The following is a 16,462-nucleotide window of genomic DNA, read 5'->3' as shown; positions in this document are numbered from 1 at the left end:
TGCTGGTGAGCAACTATTTAAACAAAATTAATATGCAAGTCTAAAAGACAAAAATAGTCCTTTCTCTATCTTGTTAAGTATCTTCTATTTTCAGAAATACTGGATACATATTTTCCCAAATAAACATAAAAGGGCTCTTCCTGAACATTGTGCTAGAAACACAGCATCTAGTAATAAATATTATAATTATAGAAAAACTCTTTACTTGAATAAATCATGTATGCCCCATGCACCATTAGCTGACTCTCTGTATTACGATTTGAAATGCCTTTCACATTAAGACATGTGTTATTATTTTGTATATGAAAATGAAGATACTGAGCTGCCACCTGTGTGACTTGCATTTGAGTTGTTTTTTCAAACAGGAATCATAGGTTTTCTCTTAGCCACTCACTTTTGATCAGTGGCAAGTATGTGTGAGATGGCCACCTGGAATTCTAGCATTGTCTGTAGCCCCATAATAGAGATTTATTCTGCATAATATAACAGGCATTTGAGAGGATGGAACTGATGACCTTGACTTCAGCCGCATGAGTAGTAGATTTCAACCAACCAAGGTAGCTAACCTTAAAGATACACTAACTATAACTCTATAAAGCAAATTATGCATTCAGAAATAAAACTGGATGGATGCTTCCAGAGATATCAATATCATGAGCATGGTTGTTCTCACTTAAAAATTAGATTCCATAGCTCTATTCATTGCTGAATACTGACAGCTTCCAAAAGAGCTAAACTAAAAAAATCCATTAAATCAGCACATACTTCAGTGTGAACACTAGTCCTTTGATACATACAAAATCTTGGATGATGGTGTTTGTAACCAACTAACATTATATCCTCCCTTTTCAGACTGTTTTTCCCAGGTGATGTCTCTTTTTCACACTCTGAAATTTTTTTATTAGCACTTCTCCATGAAATGGACCTTTTTATTTTTAGCTTTGCCTAGATTAAATTCCCTTTGATGTATATTTCAAGCTTCCCTTTTGACTAGCTCAGTGTTATAGACCTCACTATATCCTTATTCAAATGGCAGGCACGACACTGTTCCCTTCTCTAATCACGGCAGCATCCCCTAACAGAAGCTATTCCGAGACTCTTGGGAAAAAAAATTCATGTTTAATCTATGAGGAGAAATTTAAGATGGCAGGATTTCATTTTTCTAATGTATATACATGTGTATAAGATACAAGAAACACAAGAAAGTGCTGCTTAAAGCTTTTTGCTTTGTTTTGTTAATACAAAAGCAATATGTAGGATCTATTGTACTGAATTACAATTATTTTGGCTTAATTTGACTACTGTGGGACTTGGAATGCAATGTTTAAGGATCACCAACAAAATGAAGTTCAAATGAAGGACTCAGATCTCAGACAAATACAAATTGAGAAGTAACAAAATAGCTAAATTGACAAGATTATCCCAACTTTTCTTTTTCCTATCAATAGAGGGACATTTATTTACTTAACATACTATTTTCAAAGAAAACATTATGACAGAAAATTAAAGAGATATAAACCTCTACAGAAGGGATATTCACTCAGACAAGAGGAAACAGAAACACCTAAGTCCCAAAAGTTTGGATAAGTAATTTTTCAAACTTATATTTTCATGTATAGTTGACAATAAAATCTCATTGTTTTATGAATATATATATATATATATGCCACAAAAGTTTTAAAAATCTTCTTCACATTATATCTTATTTCCAAACAGAAAATCAGTATTTCCATTAGAGGTTCAGCTTTTACTCAAGCATATCTCTAATGGTTCAAAATTTTCTTTTCAATTAAACATTATAAATTGAGCACGCAAAAGAGTATGTATAAGATAGTAGTCGTTGACTTCTGTTTAGTGCCTATGAATAAGATAATAATCACTAATTTAGTTTACAGCTTAATGGGTGAACAGGACATATGCATCAATATAAGTCAAGGCAGAGCAATAGGAGCTAAAATGGAGGTATAAGGTGTTACAAATCAAAGTTGAGAGAAATCCCAACTGATTTGAGAGTGTTATGACTCTCCTGAAGGAAAGAGTAATTGAGATGCATCTTAAAATTTACTATAAATCGTAGAGGCAGATGTAAGGAATCCAAGATATAAGGGAGATGAAGGAAAAGGAAAAGTGTCGACGTGGCATAATGTATGGAGAGGACAATAAGTAGCAGTCTAGTTGGGTTGAACTGTGGAGTTTTAAGAGGAAAAGAATGAAAAATTAAGTTGGAAAAAGGTAGGCCAAGGTAATTTCATTTGAGGCAAAAGAAGGAATCTGTACTTTATTCTAGAAGTATAGAATTTTATAGTTGAACTGAAGAGCCATCTAGAACAGCTTGCTGATTTCTCAGTTGAAAAAAAACTAGAGGCCCAGACAAATAACATGAATTTTCCAAGATTACATTGCTAGTTAGTTTCAAGGCCAGGATATGAATCAAAGTCTCCAGATCCCCAATCCTTCCACTCCTCTGCTTCTGAACAGAGGAGAGACACATTCAGAAATGTGTTGTACAAAGATCACTCTGGTGGCATCTAAACAATAGATTGAAAATGAGAATGAAAAGAAGCAGAGATTCTGTTTAGAAGACTAAGTAGACTAGTCTAGGTGGGAGATAATGAGGGCTTGAGCTAAAGTGAGAATAATGAGAATGGAAGGAGCAGAGAGATTTGAGTAGCATTTCCCAAATTGCTAGTTATGTGGGGTGGTAAGTGATGTGAGGAGGAAAAAATGGTTCTCGTTCATTTAATTTTGGAAATGCTAGCTTAAACCAAGATAAGCATCTTCACTATAGGATTTCTAAGAGATTTTACCATCTTAATGTGGAATAAGAATCTCCCAGTGGGAGGTAGAGAAAACGGCATTGCTCAAAGTGTTTTAAACAGAGAATTTTTTTTAATGAAACAACAATTAAAGTAAGTTTTCATAGAAAACCAACTGTGAAACACTAAGTCAAAGATATGATAAATATGAAGGATTTTGCAAGTGATTTTACCAATATTGAAAAAAATAAGAAAAAAAAAGCCAAAATTGACTCCAGACTCACAAGTCTAAGTGTAGAAAAAGTTGGTTTGTGTCAATACCTCAATTATTGACTATAAATCAGTCATATATCCCACCAGTATCAATAACAAGAATGTACTTGGTGTCCTAGCCAAAATCTTTTGTTGTTATGCCATTTCAACCAGTTGAAAAGAAAGGCATCTCTCAATGTGTTTGGGAAAACATAGTTGTTTCCTACATGGGTAAACATTTTTCAATACCAAAAAGCTTTAAAATTACATATAGAAGTGTTTAAAAGAGTTAAACCTTAATTGTAAGATTTTTTTTGCACATTGGTATTTTATATACATGTATTATTAAAGAACATTTGGTCTACTCAAATAATAGTTCAGACTTATAATTCCAATTTAAAATGTAAAATTGATACCAAAACCAGACAAGGCTGTCACAAAGAAAGAAAACTACAGGCCAATATCACTGATGAACATACATGCAAAAATCTTCAACTAAATACTAGCAAACAGAATCCAACAGCACATTAAAAGGATCATACACCATGATCAAGTGGGGTTTATTCCAGGAATGCAAGGATTCTTCAATATATGCAAATCAATCAATGTGATACACCATATTAACAAATTGAAGGAGAAAAACCATATGATCATCTCAATAGATGCAGAGAAAGCTTTTGACAAAATTCAACACCCATTTATGATAAAAAACCTCCAGAAAGTAGGCATAGAGGGAACTTTCCTCAACATAATAAAGGCCATATATGACAAACCCACAGCCAACATCATCCTCAATGGTGAAAAACTGAAAGCATTTCCACTAAGATCAGGAACAAGACAAGGTTGCCCACTCTCACCACTCTTATTCAATATAGTTTTGGAAGTTTGAGCCACAGCAATCAGAGAAGAAAAGGAAATAAAAGGAATCCAAATTGGAAAAGAAGAAGTAAAGGTGTCACTGTTTGCAGGTGACAAGATACTGTACACAGAGATCCCTATAGATGCTACCAGAAAACTACTAGAGCTAATCAATGAATTTGGTAAAGTTGCAGGAAACAAAATTAATGCACAGAAATCTCTTGCATTCCTATACACTAATGATGAAAAATCTGAAAGTGAAATCAAGAAAACACTCCCATTTACCATTGCAACAAAAAGAATAAAATACCTAGGAATAAACCTACCTAAGGAGACAAAAGACCTGTATGCAGAAAATTATAAGACACTGATGAAAGAAATTAAAGACGATACAAATAGATGGAGAGATATACCATGTTCTTGGATTGGAAGAATCAGCATTGTGAAAATGACTCTACTACCCAAAGCAATCTACAGATTCAATGCAATCCCTATCAAACTACCACTGGCATTTTTCACAGAACCAGAACAAAAAATTTCACAATTTATATGGAAACACAAAACACCCCGAATAGCCAAAGCAATCTTGAGAACAAAAAACGGAGCTGGAGGAATCAGGCTCCCTGACTTCAGACTATACCACAAAGCTACAGTAATCAAGACAGTATGGTACTGGCACAAAAACAGAAAGATAGATCAATGGAACAGGACAGAAAGCCCAGAGATAAACCCATGCACATATGGTCACCTTATCTTTGATAAAGGAGGCAGGAATGTACAGTGGAGAAAGGACAGCCTCTTTAATAAGTGGTGCTGGGAAAACTGGACAGGTACATGTAAAAGTATGCGATTAGATCACTCCCTAACACCATACAGAAAAATAAGCTCAAAATGGATTAAAGACCTAAATGTAAGGCCAGAAACTATCAAACTCTTAGAGGAAAACATAGGCAGAACATTCTATGACATAAATCACAGCAAGATCCTTTTTGACCCACCTCCTAGAGAAATGGAAATAAAAACAAAAATAAACAAATGGGACCTCATGAAACTTCAAAGCTTTTGCACAGCAAAGGAAACCATAAACAAGACGTAAAGACAACCCTCAGAATGGGAGAAAATATTTGCAAATGAAGTAACTGACAAAGGATTAATTTCCAAAATTTACAAGCAGCTCATGCAGCTCAATAACAAAAAAACAAACAACCCAATCCAAAAATGGGCAGAAGACCTAAATAGGGATTTCTCCAAAGAAGATATACAGACTGCCAACAAACACATGAAAGAATGCTCAACATCATTAATCATTAGGGAAATGCAAATCAAAACTACAATGAGATACCATCTCACACCAGTCAGAATGGTCATCATCAAAAAATCTAGAAACAATAAATGCTGGAGAGGGTGTGGAGAAAAGAGAACACTCCTGCACTGCTGGTGGGAATGTGAATTGGTACAGCCACTATGGAGAACAGTATGGAGGTTCCTTAAAAAACTACAAATAGAACTACCATATGACCCAGCAATCCCACTCCTGGGCATATACCCTGAGAAAACCATAATTCAAAAAGAGTCATGTACCAAAATGTTCATTGCAGCTCTATTTACAATAGCCCAGAGATGGAAACAACCTAAGTGTCCATCATGAGATGAATGGATAAAGAAGATGTGGCACATATATACAATGGAATGTTACTCAGCCATAAAAAGAAATGAAATTGAGCTATTTGTAATGAGGTGGATAGACCTAGAGTCTGTCATACAGAGTGAAGTAAGTCAGAAAGAGAAAGACAAATACCATATGCTAACACATATATATGCAATTTAAGAAAAAAATGTCATGAAGAACCTAGGGATAAGACAGGAATAAAGACACAGACCTACTGGAGAATGGACTTGAGGATATAGGGAGGGGGAAGGGTGAGCTGTGACAAAGCGAGGAGAGGCATGGACATATATACACTACCAAACATAAGGTAGATAGCTAGTGGGAAGCAGCCGCATGGCACAGGGATATTGGCTCGGTGCTTTGTGACCGCCTGGAGGGGTGGGATAGGGAGGGTGGGAGGGAGGGAGATGCAAGAGGGAAGAGATATGGGAACATATGTATATGTATAACTGATTCACTTTGTTATAAAGCAGAAACTAACACACCATTGTAAAGCAATTATACCCCAATAAAGATGTTAAAGAAATAAATAAAAAATTAAAAAATAGATCATTATAGTGTTTATGAGACAAATCAAATGTATTAAATTCATAAATAAAGGTTGAAATGTTTAAGTGAGTTTAATTATGTTTTTAAATGTTCCTAAATAGTAATCCGAGTCCCCTTGAAAAGTGATAGCTAAAAATTGCTAAACTTATAAACAGAATAAGATTTGTAAGTTGAACCTGAGAGCTTGATGAACTTTTGTTTTATTTGTTGTTTTTTTTGTTGAGTTTTTTTTTCACTTGTTACTTCAATAAATTGAATAATAATTTTAAATACCAAAGTTCAAAGTTACGCTGCATAATTTTTTCGGCAGATAAAAGCTTACCCAATCTCAAAGAAGTCAGCAGTGATTGAAGGGTAGATTATGGAAACCTTTGAGAGAGCCCGTTGGGTAGAGTGGTGGAAGATGAGTGCAGGATTTCTGGTGGTGAAGATATGGGCACAGAGTCATAGACTCTTGTATTATTTTCCTATTGCTGTTGTAAAAAATTAGTACAACTGAGTGGCTGTAAACAACACAAATGTATTCTCTTACAGCTCTGGAGGTCAGAAATCCAAAATGAATCTTCCTGGGCTAAAATCAAGGAGTCAGGAGGCATGCTTTCTTTCTGGAGACTCTAGGGAAGAAGCGATTTCCTTGTCTTTCTTGGCTATTAGAGGCATTCTGTATCCTTAGTCCATGGCCCCTTCACCCATTTTCAAAACCAGCAGTTACCATCTTCAGATCTCTCTTATCTTCTGCCTCTCTCTTCCATCTTTTAAGAATCCTTGTGATTACACTGAGCCTATCCAGATAATCTAGGATTTCCCCATCTCAAGAGCCTTAATTCGATCACATATATAAAATACCTTTTGCCGTGTAAGGTAACATATTCACAAGTTACAGGGAATTAGGACGTGGACATCTTTGGGGAGGTCATTATTCTGCCTACCATGATTATTATTCAAAACACTTAACAAAGAAGGGAAAGAGACAGTCTTTGGTATTTGAGTGACAAAAAGTTTAATGGAAGGGTTTTTGGTAGGCAGAAAAAGAAGCTAGTTAAGAAGGAGGGAAAAAATTAAGGAAGAAAATATTGACAAAGTTGGTCCTAGAGAGCCCAGATGGAGAGTCACTCTTGTAAAGGAAAGATGGAGACTCCTTCTTGGGTCAGGAGCAGAGAACAAGAGGAAGAGTAAAGATGCCAATAGATTTAGATGAAGAAGAAGGAGGTTGGGGGACTCCATCTCAATGATTTAAATCTTTTCAGTGCAAGTGAGCAGCCCTATAGATAAGGTGAAGGAACTTAAAGCTCCAGTTAATGTTCCTGCTCCTGATCCCTCCCAAGCTCCCACCCACTTCCTTCAAAATCACTAAATCACTATTAACCCCATGCCATGCCATTTTTATTGGACTTTTGTATATATTTAACTAAGGGCAAAGCAGTATAGTATAATGTTGACAGACTCTGGATTCAGACTGCCTAGATTTCCATCCTCATTCCACCACTTAATAACATAAATTGAATTATATTTTAAGAAAACAGAGATAACCTCTCTGTGCCTCAGTGTCTCATCTATAAGACTGAGATAATAATAGCATATATATCACAAGGTTATTATGAAGATTAAATGTTTCAGTAAATTTTAAATGCTTAGATCAGTGCCTGACACAATTGGTGAGGAATATAATAAACATTGGCTCTTATTATTTTCAAGAATTTTTCATGGATTTTATATATTGAGATCAATATTGGTATTTATAGCTTTATCTGTAAAGTTCAAATTTCAGATGATTTACTCACGTATTTCTTTATAATTTTTGAAAATCTATATATACAGCTGCAGTATGGTGGACTTAGTACCTTGACCAACACTGCACTGAAAATATACAATGCTGGATAAAATATTTTAAAACCTTATTAATGGCATCTATAATATGGCAAGAAAATAAGGAATACTCAAGCAAAAAACTTAGTAAAGCTGAAACCCAGAGGGGAAAATAGAACACTGAAGCTGGTTTTAGCCTCCAGTCCGTTTGCCAATCCAGGTGAACCTGAGTTTTTCATTTTTCACAACCTCAAGGGTCTGAGAAAGAAAATCTAAGATGAGGCACCTAATAGGAGACCCTATGCCAATAAGGCTGGGACCCTAAAGAATAACACTCCCAATCTAAGGATAGATTAGTAATAATCCCTAATCTCCACTGAGACTTGCAAAGAAAACTACTTATCTCAAATTTACTTGTGAACACAGCTGGCCTTCATGCAGGTTTACAGCCTAAACTCATACTATCCGAATGGAGCAGAAAGCCTCATGCCTATATTCTTAAATTTTCAACAACTCTATGTACATATATGCACATTATATTTGCAGCTGTGGGATTAGGAATAATGATATATTTTAAGGACTTGGTTATATGAACGTTTTGCAATTGAAGTTGACATTTTTTATGGATTTAAAATTACCTTTTTTGGTGTATCTTTTTATTTGATGACATCACTTTCCCAAACATAAGCATAGCTCTCTTTCTACCCATGGCCTTATTATGTCAAGTTTTCACTCATGGCAAATAGTCACATATTGTCTAAGTACCATCATAGAGCCATCCAACAAGGAAGTTGAATGAGATAAACATAGTTATAGCTTCTCTTCTTTTTAAAATGTAAATTAAATACCATTTCTGTTTCTCTTCCCCCTATTTAGGAAAGTGTCAGAAACAATAATTTAAGAAAAACAGTTGAGGGAACTGACAGAATGGTCTCAAGGATACAGACTTCTGCATGGAAGATTCATCTGAAAAATTCCTCATGTAAGGTTCACCTGGCCAACTCAAGAAGCTTGAGAATCAGGAGCATAGAGGTCGCATTCTGGGATAATGAGCATGAGGTTGGATGCCTTATCATGCGAAAAAGAGCCTAAATTATTTAGCATGGTTTTGTTCCTGCTTGACTTATTTCTTAATACCTAAGTCCACATTGTCATCTGCAGCCTCTATAGAAAAATATGGAGAGTTCATCCTAAGCAGAAGGTAGATTCAAAGTGATGGCTTCTTCATGAGTGGGAGTTCCTGGCCAGCACTTCTTGCTCTGCCATGATTCTGCGGACTCCAATGTCTCTAAGGGATTGCATGTTAGATTAAAAGGGAGGCAATCTGGTTGGCATGACCCCTCCCAGGCTCATGCTTCTACAATCCAGCATGGTAGGGGTAGCATAGGGACTCTTCATCACTGGATACACCTACCTCTCCCAGAAGGATTCTGCATTTTAGGAAAAACTGCATGCAGGTATTAGAAGGAAAAGTGAGAAAGTTTCGGTCTGAAGAACCAGCTAGTAAACAGAATCAGTAAAGCAGACCTATTGGTACACCTTCCAGAGCATGGGAAATCCCACCTAGTGCCAAACAAACTTCCAAGATGCTGGCCACTTGTGGTGGTTAATTTTATGTGTCAACTTGACTAGGTTATGGTGCTCAGTTGTTTGGTCAAACACCAGGTGCTGTGAAGGTACTTTTTAGATGTCATTAACATTTAAATCAGTAGACTTTGAGTAAAACAGATTACTTTTCATAATATGAGTGGGCATTAGGTTTCATAATGAGTGGGCCTCACGTTTCATAATGAGTGGGCCTCATCTAATCAGTTGAAGGTCTAAGAGCAAAGACTGAAATTTCCTGAATAAGAAGGAATTTTCCACAAGACTACAACATAGAAACCCTACATGAGTTTTCAGTCAATTGCCCTGTAGAATTCAGGCTCCAGATTGCAACATCAACTCTTACCTGAATCTCCAGCCTGCTGATTTCAGATCTGCCAGCACCCACAATCAATTGAGTCATTTCCTTAAAAGATCTCTCTCTCTCTCTTTTCTCTCTTGCTCTCTTTTGCTCTCTCCCTATCTCTCTCAAATAAAATAAAAGTTTATTTTATTTTTGGATAAACTTTATTCTGGATAACTTTGTACCTTAACAAAGCATATGTGGTTTTCTTTTTCTTCTTTAGATAAAGCTGTAAACAATCTCTATATAGAACACATTGTCATTTTTGCAGTTTTAATATTTGGAGTCAATTTCTAAATACATGTTTCTGTGAGATTTCAAAAATTAAGATTATTTTGTTAATATTATATACAAAATTAAAAGACATGTTTATCACAATTCTGTATAAAGAGCAAAAGTACTACATAAAACTAAGAATAACTTATTTTCATCACTTTCACCAATTTGTAGGGGAAGAAGACTTAAGCAAAAAGCTTAATTTAAAGTAGTCTTGGACTGTTAGTGCAAACAGATATGCAAGCCAAAGAATTCCCAGTATTCCAAGAAAACTGAGTGACTTACATTCAAATATCACTGAACACTAAAGAAAACCAGTCACCAATACTGAGAATCAACAGACTTTCAATTATTTCAGATACTGGAACTAACAGATACAGAATATAAAATAGTCATATTAATACATTAGATTTAAAGAATTAATATATAAGCTTGAAAATATGAGCAAGGAGCAAGATACTATAAAGAATAAGCAAGCCTACTTTACAGAACCAAATAAAATGTCTAGATGTGAAAACAATAACTGAAATTTAAAACTCAGAGGATAGGTTTAACAACAGATTAGACACAAGATGAAAAGATAACTAGTGAACTTTAAAATACACTTGAAAAAAGTTACTAGGATGCCAGGAGAGACACAGAACAAATATATAAAAAAGATTTAGAGACCTGGAAGACACAGTGAAAAAGTTTAACAGAAGTCTTCATAAGTTCTAAAAGGAGAGAGAGAGACTAGGGAAGAGTCCATTTTTGAAGAGATAATGGCAAAGAAATGATAAAAATGCATGAATCCACAAATTCAAGTCCAGTGAATCCCAACAGAACAACTAAAAGGAGATCTGCACTTAGATACATTATACTGAAACTAGAACACCAAAACATTTCCATGAGGGCAGTCTACTTTGTTCACCATTGCATCCCCTAGTGTTGGGCACTCAATATGTACTTGATGAATGAATAACAGAAGGTTATAGTCAATGGGAAGGTCATGTGTTTGAAATCATGGTGGTGGCATATTTCTGAATAGCAATGAGTCTACTAAGGCTCTACGCTCATGGATGTCTGAAATGGAGTAGAATTTAACAGTAAAGTTGAGAAGGTAGAAACACTGTGATTATATTACTCTATATTGTTTAACGACTTAGAATACTCAAATAAGACCAAAAAAATCAAATATGCTATACAAGCATTTGTTCTTAAAACTAGTCATTGTACCTGAGCAGCCAAAAATATTTTGTTCTAAAATTCATTTCATGCTGTCCTGAAGAAAATATTATGAGAAGCTGTAGTAGTCATGGGAACTGTTCACAAATATTCTGACTTTCTCTCATTCCAGGAATGTGCTTTGATCGCGCTTTCCTGCCTACGTGAAGTTAGATGCTTCCATATGACTTGCTTTGGCCAAGAAAACATGAAAAGTGACATGTGTTACTTGTATATGGGAGTTTTAAGAGCTAGTGCCTGCTTTGCCACTACCTTTCTTTACCTTCCGCCATGGCAATGTTCCCGATAGTGGCTGCTCCTCAGGCTGGGTTCCAGACAAAGCAGTGCAAAGCCCCCCAAAGATGCCCCATGTTGGACATATACTATGAGTGAGAAATAAACATTTGTGGTTTTAAGCCACTGAAACTAGGGGTTGTTTTCGCTGAATGAGCATGAACTAGCCTTTCTTAATTAATATAAAAGCTCTAAAGATTTTCTACATTTCTGTAGAACATTTGGCCTAACCTGTAGTGCTTAAATTCCAAATCGGAAGATCTAGATTACGTATTCAGTAACATTTTCTCAGTGACACAAAATCTCAGAATATGGTGCCAAGTGAAGCTGTCGAACTGTCTTTTCAGGCAGCGTTTGAAAAGAGAATAGTGTCTAATCTGGTTTAGGTTTCAAGCTGCCTAATAAGGCAGTATATTATATAACCACTCAAATTTCCTCCAGCCTTATGTTTTACACTCTAGTATTATGCCATGGCTGGAAAGAAATAGGTTACAGAAAAGAAACAATACGGTTCATATTCTAGGTTAGTCAGCAAATTCTACACAATATGTTAGTTATTTTAAGATTCACAGTGATTCTTCAATGCTATTAAAGTAAAACTGGTGAATTGTAACAGCCCTTTGTATAAATTAATTGAAAAACTTAAGCAGTGCCTATAACGTGTGCAGTGTAAGCCAATCATTTTCTTTCATTCAAAAACAAATGTTTATTACTAATGAAGTTCCAGGCACTTAGGCTAGACCCTACAGATACAAAGATAAATAGGAAATGGTCCCTGTCTTCCAGGGTCTTATAGAAGCCCAGCAGTCACCTAAAGAAACTGATTATAGGACAATGTGTTAAGTGCTATAGTTGAGGGATAAATATAGCTTTAAGTGATCACAGGGAGGTAAGAAAATAAGGAACAAAATATGTCAAAGAAAGCTTCCAGGGAGGAAAAAAAAATCCATGTCATTAATTGTTGATGAAATGTTTTATATGTATATATATATATATATATATATATATATATATATATATACATACACTTAGATATAGTGAGAAAAAGTTAGAAAAAAACACATACATACATATACATATATTCCGATTTTAGCTAATTTGAATACATAATTTATGCCTTTATCTAAAATGGATGTGAAAATGAATTGAATATTTTGGAACAGAAATAGTAAGGCATAGCAAATTTGGGTTTATCAATTTTCAAAAGCCACCTTAAACATGATAACCTCTGTCTTTGATAATTCAAAAGAATTTCAGGATACTCAAAGGCCTTGAGTTGTTACCTAAGGTAAGTAACATTTAACCTCTGAACCTCAATTTCTTTTTTTTTTTTTGCAGTACGTGGGCCTCTCACTGTTGTGGCCTCTCCCATTGCAGAGCACAGGCTCCGGATGCGCAGGCTCAGCAGCCATGGCTCACGGGCCTAGCCACTCCGCGGCATGTGGGATCTTCCTGGACCCGGGCACAAACCCACATCCCCTGCATTGGCAGGCGGACTCTCAACCACTGCGCCACCAGGGAAGCCCTGAACCTCAATTTCTGATCTGTGAATTGAATCTAACACTTACCCTGAAGGACTGTTCTGAGGATTAGGAATAACAAAGCACATGGCACATAACTTGCAAATAATTTGCCTTCAGTAAATAGTAGTTGTTACAGTTATAGTTGTTGTATGTGTTATCATTAGAATTAGAAGATAAACTGAACCTGCACTGACCATGAAACATGCTGTGGAAGTTATGTTTTTGAAATAAGCCCTGTTAGGACTTTGTTATGTATTATCTTTCTATTTCTATTTTCTTCCTCTTATAAAAGTATACTGTAAGCTTTACACCTCCAACACACACACACACACAAATTCAGCATCTGGGCTGTTTGATTATTTGAATTCAGAATCAACAGGAGTTTATAGGTTTTAAGGAAATGAAAGGAGGTGAAGCATGAAAAGCTCCCAAGAAACATGATAAAGTGGAAAATGTATAAGGAAATGAAGGATTCAAAGACATCTGGCAACCGTAGTCATTGAATCAAAATATTCATGGGGCAATGGTTACTGCTGGAGGCTTCTGCCAGGCATAAAATATCACAGTCACCTTTAACATTCCTTCTCCAATCTACAAGCAAGGCAAACTTCTCCATAGCTAATAAGTGCCTGGGGTGGTTATTATTTTACCTCTTGGTTACATAAATTACTCAAAAATAGCACCCATTTTTTCTAGATATCTATGCAATACTTTAAACAGTAGATACATAATAAAATAATAAGAAATGAGAGCAGATATAATCTCATCTAACAAGCTTTTAATATGTCCTCTTTTTTTTTTTTTGTAAAATAAGACTGGAATACAGTCAAGAGATAAGAATAATTTCTCCTTAGTTTGTCACTGCAGCTGATTAGAAAGCAAAGATTTAGCAATTAGATGGCTAATGTTATACATAAAATAACATCTGTGCTTAGAAACCCAAGTCTGTATTAAGATATGTTGGGAGAAAATTCTCCATGGGTCTCTCATGTTTCTGCATGTCTTGCAAGCAGAGACACTGACAGCTTTTGTTCCAGACTGTCTTTTCAAGGACGTTTGTATAGCAAACAACGTTGAAAAACGGATATAGTGTCTTCCTTGGGAACAGAGGGCAGATTTATTTGCTGTCTGCATAATAAAGAGAATGTCTCTCTACAAAGTAAAGACTAGGCAATTTGCTTTGCAGCCCATTATGAAAGACTGGAGTTCTCACTATGCTGTACACCTGAAACTAACACAATATTGTAAAACAACTATAGTTCAGCTTAAAAAAAAAAAAGACATTGGAGTTCTGTAAGTTCCTCAGTTGTGTTGTACACCCACAATATGATCATCATCCACCTGGATGACTCCACATTGTACATGCAGGATTTAAGGAGTAATAGGAACCAACCTAAAGATGAAGATTATGCTGCCTGCTGTATCGTAAGCATTAGTTCTTTTCTCTGATCCAGGAGTCTCATGCCTTTGCTCACTGTATGGTCGGGCCACTCAGGATGGCTGTTCTCTTGCTCTCTGTACATCCCCTGATTGACCAGTGCCTGCTTCACCTATACCCTACTCACATGACTGATCCTCCTACCTACTTGCCCCTGCCTCAGCTAGTGATTGTTCTTATCAAAGCGGTGGTGAGTGGTGTGCCCCTCTGCTGGTTTCCCTGGTAACTAATGAGCCAACCTGCGTAACTCCCCCTATAACTGGCAATCTCCCCTTCCCCTGGGGAGCAAAGCCTGCTGCCACATCCTGCCTGCAGTCTGCCGAACACTGTGGAGTGTCGCTCCAGGACTTTGCTTCACATGTGTAAGCTCCCCATCCATTAAACCATCGATGTCTCTGTCACTGACTCCAGGCTCTTTCTTCAGTCTTGAAGCTGGGCGAGCAGAGGCCTTGTAGGCCTGCAAGGTACAACCCAACAGTCAGCATCCATGCAACTGTGGCAGGCTGACTTGTTCACTTGCATATAAAGTTATGTCTCAGATCGTTCACAGTTCTTGAGAAGACATAGCTTAAAAATTAAATACTTTCTCAACCACAAGCTCACTTCAGAAGAATGGTGCCTTTCAACTAAATAAATATTTAATGAGAATCTGCACGTACAAAACACAGTGACTCAATTCCAAGTTTCAAACTCTATTCATATTAATACGGGAGTTACCCAGAGAAAACCATAATTCAAAAAGACACATGCACCCCAATGTTCATTGCAGCACTATCTACAATAGCCAGGTCATGGAAGCAACCTAAATGTCCATCAACAGACGAATGGATAAAGAAGATGTGTTACATATATACAATGGAATATTACTCAGCCATAGAAAGGAACAAAATTGGGTCATTTGTAGAGACGCGGATGGACCTAGAAACTGTCATACAGAGTGAAGTTACTCAGAAAGAGAAAAACAAATATCATATATTAACGCATATATGTGGAATCTAGAAAAATGGTACAGATGAACCAGTTTAAAAACGTACTTTTTAAAAAAGAGAAATATCTTTAACTTCAAATTAACTATGGAGAGACTATATAATTTACCATTCAACCAGGGACAGTTTGGGGGAGTGAAAGATGGCACTATTAATTATTATACTGAGACAAAAGACATTTTGACCTATTTTACCAGCAAAATGAGTTTATTTGAGAACAGCAAAGAATCGCAATTCAGGACATGCAAGTTATGGTGAACCACAGGCAAGTCTGAAGGACAAAGGAGAGGACGGTTCTTTTATAGAGAAGCAAAGGGAGTTGAGAGGGGCTTCCATAAACAAAGTCCACTGGAGAAAACTGGGAGTTTGAAGTGTAATGGCTTTTCATTGGCTGCCTTGTGCCAGTCTCTCATTGACTGGGCTGTTGCTGAGCAAGGAGAAATTCTTCCTTCCTCCTACTGGGTGGTAAAGTATTGGCATACCTCAGAGCTATTGTGCGTTGGGATCCAGACCACCACAATAAAGTGAATACTACAATAAAGCAAGTCACATGAAGTTTTTGGTTTCCCAGTGCATATAAAAGTTATGTTTACACTATAGTCTATTAAGTGTGTAATAGCACTATATCTAAAAAACAATGTATATAACTTAATGTTAAAATAATGCTATTGGAAAAATGGCTCCAGTAGACTTGCTCAATGCAAGGTTTCCAGAAATCTTCAATCTTAAAAAGAAAAAAAATAAAAAGCAGTATCTGCAAAGCACAATAAAATGAGGTATGCCTGTAGTAACTTTCTTTCTGTTGGAGATGCAATTATACGCTCTTCCTGTTGGGTCTGCAATTAGTGTGGAGTGGTAGGGCATGAGCGCTCTCCCTTCCGGCCTCCTGAGTCCATTTTAAATG

The sequence above is a fragment of the Phocoena phocoena genome, chromosome 2, assembly GCF_963924675.1.
Source record: "Phocoena phocoena chromosome 2, mPhoPho1.1, whole genome shotgun sequence".
Lineage (NCBI taxonomy): Eukaryota > Metazoa > Chordata > Mammalia > Artiodactyla > Phocoenidae > Phocoena > Phocoena phocoena.
This window is presented reverse-complemented; position numbering follows the sequence as displayed.